At 36.9% G+C, this 13,282-nt stretch overlaps 1 protein-coding gene across 3 annotated transcripts in view; it reads right to left on the reverse strand.

Annotated features, from left to right (window-relative positions):
- FRMPD4 (FERM and PDZ domain containing 4) overlaps positions 1 to 1,676 on the reverse strand; it is a 912,953-nt gene extending 911,277 nt beyond the window's left edge. For all 3 annotated transcript variants that reach the window (XM_079123114.1, XM_079123113.1, XM_079123119.1), the window contains exon 1: positions 1,422 to 1,676. The gene's annotated coding sequence lies outside the window, so the exon portion shown is untranslated. The remainder of the gene's footprint in view (positions 1 to 1,421) is intronic.
- Positions 1,677 to 13,282: the final 11,606 nt, after the last annotated feature.

The following is a 13,282-nucleotide window of genomic DNA, read 5'->3' on the forward strand; positions in this document are numbered from 1 at the left end:
ACAGGGAGTACTGGACCCAGTAATTCTTGAGATGAGTCTTATTTACAAATGTAATGTGATGGCGGAGCCAGAATGAGAGTCTAGCTCCATACATGTTCAGGCCCATAAGCTTTCCCACAGCTTGCTTGGCTCCCTTGTGTGAAATATGTAGCTCAGTTGCCTTAACTTCATTATTTTCGTAAGTTCTTGTTAAAAAGGCAGTTTTCTACAGTGAAGGGATTGGTAAACTATAGGATGTGTGCCAAACTTGGTCTACCACCTGTTTTTATCTGGCCTGTGAGCAGTATAATTTTTGAGATTTGTAAATAATTTGGAAATGAATAATTCATGATATGTGAAAATCATATCAAATTGGGTTTTAGTGTCTGCAAATAAAGTTTTATTGAACTAAGTCACATTCATTCATTGATGTATTGTCTGTGGCTGCCTTTATGCTAAAACTGCATAGCTTAGTAGTTGCAATACATACCAAATGACCATCAAAGCTACAAATAAATAATACTTAGCCCTGTACAGAAAAAGTTTGCTGCCCCCTGTTTAGTAATGAGAGCTCAAATTACAGAGTTTTAAAAAATGGAAAGGGAACTAGGATTATAACTTAGTAGTAGAGCATATGCAAGGCCCTGGGTCCAATCCCTGGGATGACATTGATAAAAATCATAATAATGATTTTTTTTTTCAGTTTTGTCTCAGCTAGAAGTATGATCCTTGAGCAGGAGCAAAAGTCTGTAAGCTTCAAGTAAAATGGGAATGATGATACTTCCCTTGAAAGGTTGTTAGGAATACTAGTAGTAAACCTGTAAGAATTTAGATTACAGTAGGAACTCAACTAATATCAGCAATAATAATAATAGTAGTACTTATTAACATAAAATTCCTTCTCAAAATCCCCCCTTAGATACACTTTGAGATTTTTTTGTCCTATGCCTTTTTTGAAAGTCCAAGAATATATATAATTTTAAATGACCATCTTAGTCCATTTCATGCATTGGCTGGGTTATGACAGAATTATTTTTTCATTTTATCATGGGTTGACAACAAATTGGAGGGAAGTTAGTATTTTTGTAATTCACATGTCGTTCCACCCAATCATGAATTCCCTTAGTAATTAGTTTCCTGGAAAACTGTCTCTAAAGTAATAGCAGTGACAATATCTGAAATAGGAAATAATCATGACCTATTGATCTTTTTGCTCAACTTTCTTATCATAAGAATGTCAGAAAATAAGTTAATAGAAAATAGGAAGACTCAGCATTAAATTAGTAAATGGCACATAGAAATATAGCCCCAAGCTATCAGACCCCACTCTTGATTTCCTGGAGGGTAGTTAGAGTACTCAAGAAGAAAACGATTGACCTGATTTTTATTGGCCTCCCCACAAACCTCTAAGGTAAGAAATGGGGGTATTCCTGACAACTTACCTTGCCTGTGGCCTCTGTCGGAACCTTGACTTTGGCCCTGGCCACCAACTCCAATCCTTCAAGAGATTCTGCCATCCCTGGTGGTGCTCAGCCTCAGACTTGCCCTCAAACTTACAGCTCATTCCTGGAGTGGAAAAGAGGTCAACTGAAGCTCTTTTTCTTTGTGTGTCCCCATCCTTTCCCCTGCTTGCATAGTATCATTTCTCCTGCTCCCTAAGGCAGATTTTGCTGAGTAGAGTCAGTCCTTAGACTTCCTCTTCCCACTGAACTCACCTTTCTATGCCACTTTCTGCAATGATCCACATCCCCTCACGAGTGACAAAGCACAAGGCGTCATCCTGCTAATTAACATATGGCCTAATTATGGCTGTGTTACACTTTAGAAGACAGAATTAAAGCCTGAAGTGACCTCAGTAATTAGGAGGGGTACACAGAAATGAATGGAGGCAACAGCAATAAGATTGGGGTAAGCAATGTCTTGGCCCTATCCTGTGAGACATAAAGGTCAGAGACCAGTGAAAAATATCTGGCCCTGACTCAGGTTCTATGACACCTCAGGGAAAGCTACAAGCTTTACAAACTGTTTTTAAAAAGGGAACACCAAATGTAGGGCAAGATTGGCTTTTCTTATTTCTCTCTGTCTTTGTTCTCTCCTCCACCATCCCTAGTTCCAAGGTAGTGCTTAGTGAAAAAGAGTAAATGAATCAGAAAAATTTAGGCCCACAAGTTTGAATTTTCACATGATGCTCCAAAAGAGAAGTAGGGATGGCTCTGATGGCATAATTGATGAGCTAAAGCTTACATATCTGGTAGGTGGAAGGGGCTAGACTCTGAAACACAATGACACAATATATGTGTTGTTTGGGGTCTCCCAATTGTTGATCTTGAGTCCAGAACACAGGTCATTTATTTTTTAAAAAGGCCTAGGAAACACTGGCAGGGAGTGAGAAAATGAGAGAGGAAAAGAAAGGAAGGCAGTCAAATGTGTGTTATCAAAGTCATCACTGAGGGCAACTGGAGATCAATCCAGCTGGGGCATTATGGGAGGTAGAATACAACAGGGATTGGCAAATATTTTCTGTAAAGGACCGCAAAGTAAATAATTCAGGTTTTGTGGGTCACGTAGTCTTTGTCATATGATTCCTTTCTGCCACTGCAGAGAAAAAAAAGGGGCATAGATAATATATAATGACTAGGTATGGCTGTGTTCCAATTAAATATTTACAAAATCAGGCAACCAGTGCAAAGGCTGTGTATTATTAACCCATTGTGGCAGACTAGTGTTTCTCAAACTCCCTCAGTGAAAAACCAAATTTTTAAAATGTCCAATCCACTTTACAACAAGATTTGTATAAACACAACAAAAATGAATCACTAGAAGAATTACATTTAAAAAAGAACATACATGTCAATACGCAATGCTAGTGGGAACATAAATTAGTATAGCCATTATGGAAAACAGGATAGATGTTTCTCAAAAAAATTAAAAATAGAAATCACATGATCTAGCAATCTCATTCCTGGGTATATTCACAAAGGAAATTAAACTGGTATGTCAAACACACACACATACTACTTAGCCATAAAAAGGATAAAATCCTGCCATTTGCAACAGCATAGAGAGAACTGGAGGCCATTATGTTAAGTGAAAAAGGAAGTCACAGAAAGATAAATAGCACATGATCCCATTCATATGTGAAACCTAAAAATGTCAATCAACGCCCTTTCTTCCAACCTTTATTCCATGAAGGTCTCTAACCTGTCGTACTGTGCTGCCCACACTTAGGGTTGGTCTCCACCTCAGTTTGGTGTCCCACATGCTAGTTAGTCCTAGAAGCACCCTCACTGATACACCCAGAAGTCTCTTAATCTTAGGCATCTCTTAATCTAATCAAATTGATAATTCAGATTAACCATCACCCCTTACAATGATATAATCATTTTTCAGATAAGGAAATGAAGGCACAGAGATTAGGTGGACAAATGAGGGCTTTATTCCAATTTCCTTGCCTTTCTCATGCTGGAGTGACACTGCCACTGCCCTACCCATGACATTCCTGGTTTTACTTTCCTCTGCATACCTCCAGCCTCCTCCCACTAGCACTTGCACCTTTCAGGCTTCAGAAGAATACTTGGCCAATGTGACAGTCACACTACAATGACCAGGAGTCAATGTATCTGGGAGCACCCTTGACAATCATAGGTAAGTGTTGGTGACTATATGCTTTGGCCTTCTCACCTGGTAATGGGACCACAGAACTGGGAACTTGTGGTAATGGATGAATGAGGTCAAAATCTTTATCAATCTGAAACAAGTTAGGGGCAGAATTTCAGAGTAGATCTTTAGAATCTCTTCTAACAATTGGACAGAGTCATTTTGTATCTTTTGAATCTAATAATTTGCACATAAAATTATATATGGGTATCATATGCTGTTTCAGTACATGTATACTTTTGTAATTATACAGTGTCCGATTTATGATTTTATTAGTTACCTATCTCCTGAATCATAACAGTTGAGCTGAGGTTCAAATGTGCTGATAAGAAGTACTAGATAAGTGGAACATTTGAGCACATTAACAAGAACTCAGTAATAAACTCTCCTCTAATAAAATCCTAAAATTTTATAAAAGAACTAGAAAGGATCTAGTGAATCATACCTACGAAGGCCCCTTGCATCCTTTATCCCCCATTTTACATCATTTAACTTTGCTCACTACCAAGGTTGCTCAGAATAATGTTAAGCCATGGTTGACCCCAAAACAAGATGTAGCTGCAGTCAGAGACTTAGAGAATGAGTGGGATTTGAATAAGACAGAGAAGAGAAGGAGAAAATTTCAACAGTAAATTTTTATTTAGTTTCCACTATATTCTAGGTTCAGTGACATATACCTAAGAATAACAAACTCTTTTTAAGAGTACATGGTTTAAAACAATACAGTAATGAGATGAATAACATTGACTGATTTTCTACTAACTATCTGGGATCTTGCTATATTTTTATTTATGTATATATATATGTGTGTGTGTGTGTGTGTGTGTGTGTGTGTGTGTATACACACACATTTTTAACTGTAATGCAGTTGACGACCCTACAACAAGACACTGTTGACTTCATTTTAAGGACAAAAACTGACCCTCAAGATGGCTGAGTGACTCATTTAAGGCCATTTAGCTAGTGAGAAACAGAGCTAGAATTCAAACTCAAGACTGATTCTAACACTCAGCTCTTCCTATACCATGCTGCTAAGAAAAAGAAAACAAACCTGTAAAACAAATCACTGTAATAAATACAGTCTGAACTGGGAAAATAATAAGCAAACTTCACGAAACAGAAAACAATCCACAGGGAAGATAGCAAAGAAATTGTTAGAAATACTGAGGTACCACAAGAAATTAAACTCATGCTTGGAAGTGGGTCAGCAAGGCAAATTTTACTCCTCCCAGAATGGTGTGATACAGAACTTGGCTAGCAAGTGCAACTGGGTGGGCAGTTCATCAGCTTTTATCCCTAACTCAGCTCTGACTTCTGCCCTAGGAGGAGCTCAGGGTTACCATCTACTTGAGTAGCTAATTTTAAAATTGTGGAGGCCAAGGGAAGTGCTCTAATTAAAATGACTACAGTTGGATCCAATTAAAGCTAAATACTACATTCTGAAAATGGACCACCTAACTTTCTATTTCTCATAGAAATGCCCTAACCATAACTGAAGTTTTCAAAAATCAGAAATAGGAATAATAAAGTAACATGATTATGAACTTTGAATGCCATACTAAGGATTTTCAATTTGTTTCTCAAGGCAGTGGACACTAGGCACTCTCAATGGATTCTTCTAAGATTCGGGTATAATAATTTAAGAATCATATGAAAAAATAAATTAAGAAATTTTTAAAATGAATAATGAGGGAGAATACTTGTCCCTACAGGAATTTATATGTATTATAATGCAACAAAAATTCAAAGGGAATTATTAAGAACAAACAGAAATCAATTATTGGAAGAGAACCAGTAGCTCAGAAAATAAGCTTATTTTCCATCAAATTGAATATTTAATAAAGAAAGCATTAAAAAATAGAAAAGAAAAATCAGTCAGCATATGTCGTTGAAAAACAAGTTAGGAAAAAGTACATTCTTACATTATCAAGTTGAATTTCAAAAGGACCTAAGATATTTTTTAAAAAGTTAAATATAGAAAAAAATAAAGGAAATTCAAACTTCAAAATTAATCTCTGTAGACTACTTTTAAGAAACGATTAAACTTATAAAACAGAAAAGTGCATAAATACACTCACACATTCAATGTTCAGTTAAAGGGTATGATTAAGAAAATGCCAGTAGTTCAGCTCCATGGGATAATATGTGGTCATTGAAATAATTATAAAAACTACACAAACATAAAAATAACATTCAGGCATAATACAACTGTGAAAACTAAGGTGTATTAGTTTTATGTTGCTACTATAACAACTTATCACAAAACAAATTTCTTAAAGCAATGCATATTTATTAACTATAAGATAAGGAGGTTAGAAGTTCAAAACAGGTCTCCCTGGGCTAAAATGAAGATGTCAACAGGGCTGCATTTCTTTATGGAGGACCTACGGGAGAATTTATTTCCTTGCCTTTTCAGCTTCTAGAACGCACCTGAATTCTTTGGCTGGTGACACTTTCCTCCATCTTCCAAGTCAGCAAAGGCCAGTATAGCCCTAACATTGCATTTCTCTGCCATCCTTCCATAGAATGACACTTCCTTTTAAGCCATCTTCTGCATCCCTCTTTCATTTTTAAGGACCCATATGCTTACATCAGGCCCACTCAGATAATCCAGGATAATTTTCCAATTTGAGGTCAGTTGATATACTATCTTCATTCCATCTATATCCTTAGTTCTCCATTTTTCACATAACCTAACATATACTCAGATTCCATGGACATCTCTGAGGGAAAATATTCTTCCTAACACATATGATTTTCATAGATGGCAAAATATAATAAAAACATAACTAAACATTAGGGTAGTGGGATAGGGAGTAAATATCTTCTACTTTCTAAATTTTCAATAATAACATATTACTTCCACAATCTTTTGCAGACAAAGAATTGATGGCCAATGAGGACAAAATGTGAGAAAATTTGGCTAAATTTCAGCCTAATAAATGCACATGAAATTGTTTTGCATTGCCACATTTTTAGGTTCTCTTCAGTCTAGGACCCCTAGGTTGCAGTAGTGACCCAATTCTTTCCAAGTAACTCCCAAGTAATAGCACATCATCACCATTAATTTTCCTGACAAATTAAAGGCATATCTGGAGTTTCCCATTAACAACCCTAGACAGAGGTGGTGAATTGCCCTGGGGACTATTTGCTAGAGGACACTGACACCAGGGAGGAGTCAAAACCAGCTGAGGCAGGGGGTCAAGGTAGCAAACAGTCTCCTCCAAGCAGGTTACCACCTGCAAGCGTGGAAGCAGGAAAGTGTTTTTTACCTGATACTTTTGATTGTTTTATTTATTTTTATTTTTTACTTTTGGTTCTTTTTAGTTATACATGACAGTAGAATCCATTTTAATATAATTATACGAGCATGGAAGCTTCTTTAAATTTTTCAAAACTAATATTCCAGAGGAGAGTAAAGTAGTATACAGAGGAATACTCAAGGTAGGACAGGTCATATTGAGGCAAAGGACATCTTCCTGCTTCCCTTCCTACAGCTGTCCTCCATAGCTAAATAGTGTTATGTCACTAAAAACAGTTAAAATGCCAAAGTTTATTGGACCACTTTATTTTGAAAAATATTAGCTTCAAGATAGTTGAAGGGCCTCACTCTTGTTTCTCTCATTTTCACATGACTCTCAAGTGGGAAAGAGGTATGCTATTGCCTGTACAGTTTTGCAGAATGTGGGGTGTGCACATCAGACTGTGTCACACATATGTGATGTGATCATTCTTGGATATTCCAGTTAAGAAAGGGTTGGGTGCCATTAATCTATCTACAGTGGTCCTTTAGCAGGGCTTAATGCCCCCAGGACTGTTTCTCAGGCTTTAATGTCCATGACTCAGCTGGAAATCTTGTTAAAATGACAGGGGTATAAAACTCTGAATTTCAGATAAGCTCCCAGGGACACCGCTGGTAGATTAACCACATTTAAGTAGTAAGGTGGTTAAACACACCCAATTCCAAGTCTACTTGTGTGGTAGTCAGCTTTTTCACTGCAGTGACTAAATGATCTGAGCAGCACAATTATAGAGGAGGAAAGGTTTATATGAGGGCTCACAGTTTCAGAGGTCTTAGTCCACAGAAGGCCGGCTCCATTCCTTGGGGCTCAAGGTGAGGCAGAACATCATGGTGGAAGAGTATGGCAGAGGGAAGCAGCTTGCATCATTAGGAAGCAGAGAGAGTCTCCACTCACCAGACACAAAATATATACCCCAAAGCCACACTCTAATTTCCACCTCCCCCAGTCACACCCTCCCACTACAATTAATCCCATCTGGGATTAATTCACCAATTGGGTTAAGACTTCTACCACCCAATCATTTCTCCTCTGAACCTTCCTGCATTGTCTCACATGTGAGCTTTTGGGGAACATCTCACATCCAAACCATAACAACTTGGCTCCCCAAAAGATACCTTTGTATAAACTTACTAATATTTCCAGTTTGCCTGGGATTGAGGGGTTGCCTGGATGTGGGACTTTCAGTGCTAACACTAGGAAAGTTCCAGACAAACAGATGAGTTGTTCATTCCATGTAGATGCCTGGCTGTGTAAGAACTGATATTCATTAGTGAAAAACACAGAAATCCTGGGCAACTATACTCTATTCTCAACTACTCTCTACTTGATCACAATTCTTTTTTCCAACTAAGCCTAGCCTTTGAATAAAACTCCTTAAAACTGAGTTCTAGAGGACACTAACAAAAAATTGGCAATGGCAAAGGAAACAAAACCTATTTCCAATTGAACTAGAAGCCAAAAAAGCATTCTGCATTACTTATTATGGAAATAAGTATGATGATGGACACAATAACAAATTATTCAGCAAAATTTGTTGTATGTTGTGAGGTCAATTTTTAATATGCATAATAGTAACTGTAGGTGAGAATAACGCATTCATGTTACAATGACTAGTTATAAATGCAGTATGGAGTAGTGGAAAATCATAGCTAAGAAAACATAAGTTAGGGTACATACAAGTGACTTAGCTGCCATGTTTCCTCCTGTATGAATTGGGAAAATTGTACTGGCCTTGCATTTACATCCAATGTTTGGGTCAAGTATTGAGTGCATGGTAACATTCAACAAGCCTGTACTTAATTTCCTTCATTCCCTTTTTCTCTTACTAGCAGATTTACTTCCTTAGTTAGGGACTTATCAAAATGAGCATTCACACTAGAAGGAATAAAACCTGATTGGTGACTAACAAACCATATGCACAGGATCAACAGGCAGCAAGAATTGCATGACAAGGACTATAAATATCCCAATGAATGATCAGCCTATAAAAATTCCTGGAATGAATCATTTTATGGATGAACCCTGCTGCTCCATTTCACTAAGCTCCATGCCTCAAAAGGTAGCATCATCTAGTACTTTCTCCAGTACATTCTCCATCAGTACTGTAATAGTTAAATATTGGTGCTCATATTACTTTGTTTTTCATTCTATAATGATATATCTATATAGATACATACATATATACATACATACATATATTTGGACAACTTTATTTTAAAAAGAGGTTTATTTATTTCACAGTTCTGGAGATTCAATGGCAAAGCATTAGCACTGACTCAGCTCTAGGTATGACTTCTTAGTTGAAACAGGCCTGATTCAGAGATCAGAACTGCCCTTATACCATGTCACTTTTGTGAGATCTCAGGGTTTCCAAAAAAACTAATCTCTTCTGAGGGCAATGGCCCTAATGAACTAACAACCTCCCACTAGGCTCCACCTCTTAATGATTTCATACCAGCTCTACACTGACAAACTCAGGACCAAAACTCGAAGACATGTACTTGAGAGATAAACCATAGCACTGTCCAACAAGTTACCCTAAAATTCTACAGCTTATAATGCCAGGCATTTATAACCCCAGAGCTGGTGAAGTGGGCATAGCTTAACAGGACCTCTGTTTCAGGTTCTCTCACAGGGATGCAAGTAGTTGTGAATCTACATTGTGTACAACCATAGAAATGGAAAGTTGCACCCCATTCGTGCACAATGAATCAAAATGCAGTCTGTAAAAATAAAAAATATGATAAATAAAAAAATAAAAAAGAACAACTCTCATCTGAAAACTTGACATGGAATAATCCACATCCAAGTTTACTCAGGTGGCTGCTGGCAAGATTCACTTCCTCAGGGGTTGCTGGACTTAGGTCTGTTCTGACGGTTGACCAAGACCATCCTCAGTTTTTCCCATACTGGCCTCACCAAATTGCTTCATTGAGATAATAGGTAAGACAAACCAAAGAGTGACAGTAAATTGTAGGTAATAATCCTGTATAACCTAATCTGGTAAGTGACATCCAATCACTTTTGCTGTATTCTATTTGTTAAAAAGAAAAATCACTAGAGTCAGCCTAAACTCCAGAGGAAGGGATTACATGAGGGTATGAATACTAGGATGTGAGGATCATTGAAAACATCTTAAAGATCACCAACTGCAAGCACCTCTTATTGAAACCACTGATTTCAAAGCAACTTGAACTAGACATTTTGTGAAACAACCACAGAATTATTTCCCTTATTGCCTTCAGAAATGAAAACACAACAAATACTTCTTCCAGCACCCCATTTAAAGAAGAAAAGAACAATGATGTGTATTTTATTTGTTGTCATGATGCACTATCAAGACAATAAGGTTGTTTGGGGGCATCCATGGAAAAGTCATGTTAATCATGTTAGTCAATGTTAAGTTTTAGAAAAATGTATTGAGTTAGATTTCTCTCTACATTCATTCATAATCCATGAAACTGGTTGTGAGATCTATGCCTAAGTTGCTCTGTAGTCTTCCCTGACTTTCCAAATTTACCAAAACCTCTAAAGTGTTTGAAGATTAACCTTCTCTGGTTCCAACCCTTTTTTACATTAAATGACTTCACATAAGTCATGAATAATGCTGTATCTATGTCAAGAGTCAACTGTGTAGTTTGATAATTCTTTCTCCCTATGACTGTAAAATGTGTTAATATCATGGATTGCATCAACCTAAATCACAGGTATTCAAAACAAAAACAAAGCTTTAAAGGATCTTAGCAATTACCCGTTCACTAGTTCTCAGTCTCAATTGCACATTTAGAGTCACCAAGTGGATACTTTTAAAAATCCTGATACCCAGGGAACAATCCAAACCAGTTTCATACTAATCTCTGGGAGTGGGATTTAAGAATCAGCAATTTAAAGACCCCTAGTGACATAGCCATGGTTGTAAATCACTGGGCTCATCTAGAAAATGAGTGTCTAGAGATATGAAATAACTTCACTAGATGACATACCTAAATAGTTGCAGAACCACCAACAATTTGCTTTCTTTAGAGATGGTACTAAAGGATTGAATTCTTCACTGGGTGACATATAAAGCAGTGGTCCCTAACCTGTCCCCAGATAGTAGATTGTTTAATAAAGACCTTTTAAAATAGAGATTCTGCCTCTACTCCAACAGAGATTCTAGTCTTTGTGTTTTGTTTTATTTTGTTTTTATGAAGCTCCCCAAGTGATTCTACTATCTAGCCAGGGTTGAGAACTACTGATCTAAATTTTAGCATGTAACATATCATATATCTATTCACGTTTCTTGACCACAGACCACAAAGCAGGAGATGTCTCCTTCATGTCCCAGTGGATTTATCAGAATGAAGTCATGTCTGTAAGCTCCTAATGTTCAGCAAGAGAATATAGATTAGGCATAATGCATAAAAACTGCTCAAAAATTATAGGAATTCCTTTCTGAAGAATGCAAAAAATTTTCAACAACATGGTTCACTGTTTAAAGCTGTGATATCAAACAGAAATAAAAAAGATATTAGAATAAATCTAAGGCATAAAAGAATTTATGGAATGAACATTTTTTAAAATATGAGATGTTAAGACATGATCAAAATCTCAAATATGTTCTTAGGACCCCTAAGTGAATCACTGTGAAGAGTTATTTAGTAGTAAGAATATAGAGATGCCCAGATTGGGATTCAACCAAGGAAGGTATATTAGGTATCTACTGATAAATATTACCAGGAAATTTAGCAGCTTAAAACAATAAACATTATCCTATAGGTTCTGTGGGTAAGGAACATGGAATCAACTTAGCTGAGGTGTTCTAATCCAGGTGGATTTTTCACAGTGCTGCCCTTATGACATGGCACTTGAGTTCCTTCGAAGTGAGTAATCCAAGAATGGGCAACTCATCCACAGTATCTTTGTAGTCTCAGAAGTCATGTATTATCACTTCTATTTTATTCTATTTATTAGAAGTAAATCATTAAGTCAGGTCCATATCAAGCACTACTTTTTTGGATAAAGTACCAAAGAATTTGTGAACAGATTTTAAACCATCACTTAAGGCAAGAGAGAATAGGCAAAGACAAGAATGTGCTTGCTGGTAGACCTAAAACCATCTCCATTTTCCTGTAAGAAGTTCTGGACAAGCAATATAAGCCCTTCCCTCTTTGACAAATGCCACAGACCTAGTACTAAGCCTCCAGAAGGAATCAAAGGATTATCTTTTGATTTTAAAAATAATTTATTCCATAAATGAGTATCCACCTGCTTCCTGAAGGCTGGAATTAAAATTGAGGCCAAAGCCACATCTAGAGATAAGAGACAACAAATGAAAATGGCAGTTGAAACAAAATGAGACAGCTGAAAATGCAAAAGTTTACCAGACAATAGGTGGGAAGATTCAGATTACAAACTTAACTTTCTCACCTAGCCAGAGGATGACAGAATGGAAGAGAATTAGGAGGAAGAGAACTGAAAGGTTAGGTTGAGAACTAGAAGTACTAGACTTCAAATACACAAGTTTGCCCATGTGGGTTTTCCAAGTGTTCAGTAACTGTATCAGTCCATTTTCTGTTGCCAATAATACAAAAGACTGGGTAAGTTATAAAGAAAAGAGGTTCATTTTGGCTCATGGTTCTGGAGGTCTGAGGTAAAGGGGCACATCTGGTGATGACCTTGTTGGTGGCAGAGTCCCAAGGTAGTACAGAGGATCACAAGAAAAGAGACAGGGATCACAAATGTTTGTCCTGGTCTGTCTCCCTCTTCTTATAGAACCACCAATATTCAATTATGGGGTCTCCACCCTGATGATCTTAATCCTAATAAGTTCCAAAGGCCCCACATATAAACAATATAGCTGAATAAGTTTCCACTCACTTAGTTCTTCAACAATGGGGATTAAACCCCAATTTAAGTTTGAGAGGAGATAATCCATAATCAAATCATAGTAGTAACTAAACAGTTAACTCTGTGTTTTTGTTTCATACATTGGTAAATATTCTCATGCTCTGGAGTTCCAGGGTTCAATCTCAGTTCTATTCTTTTCTTGCTGTGTACTTCAGTGAGATAACATCCTGTATCTCCCCTTCCTCAACTGGACAACAGGGAGAATAATGACACCTACTTCATAAGTTACTGGTTGGATTAAACATTATTATGTTCTAATCATTTAAAAAACGTTTTGATAGTGTGGCAAGATTGAGTCAAGAGTCAATTTCAGTTTTTCTTAATATTTTCTGATTAAAAACAATAACACAATTATTTTAAAAATCTGCCTTCTCACCAGTAAGGTACATGAAGGGAATCAGGGAGAGGGCAGAAGAGCAGGGAAGGGAAAATACTGGGGATTAAAAAAAATTTTA

This window comes from Sciurus vulgaris (genome assembly GCF_902686455.1).
Source record: "Sciurus vulgaris genome assembly, chromosome: X".
In the NCBI taxonomy this organism is placed as follows: Eukaryota; Metazoa; Chordata; class Mammalia; order Rodentia; family Sciuridae; genus Sciurus; species Sciurus vulgaris.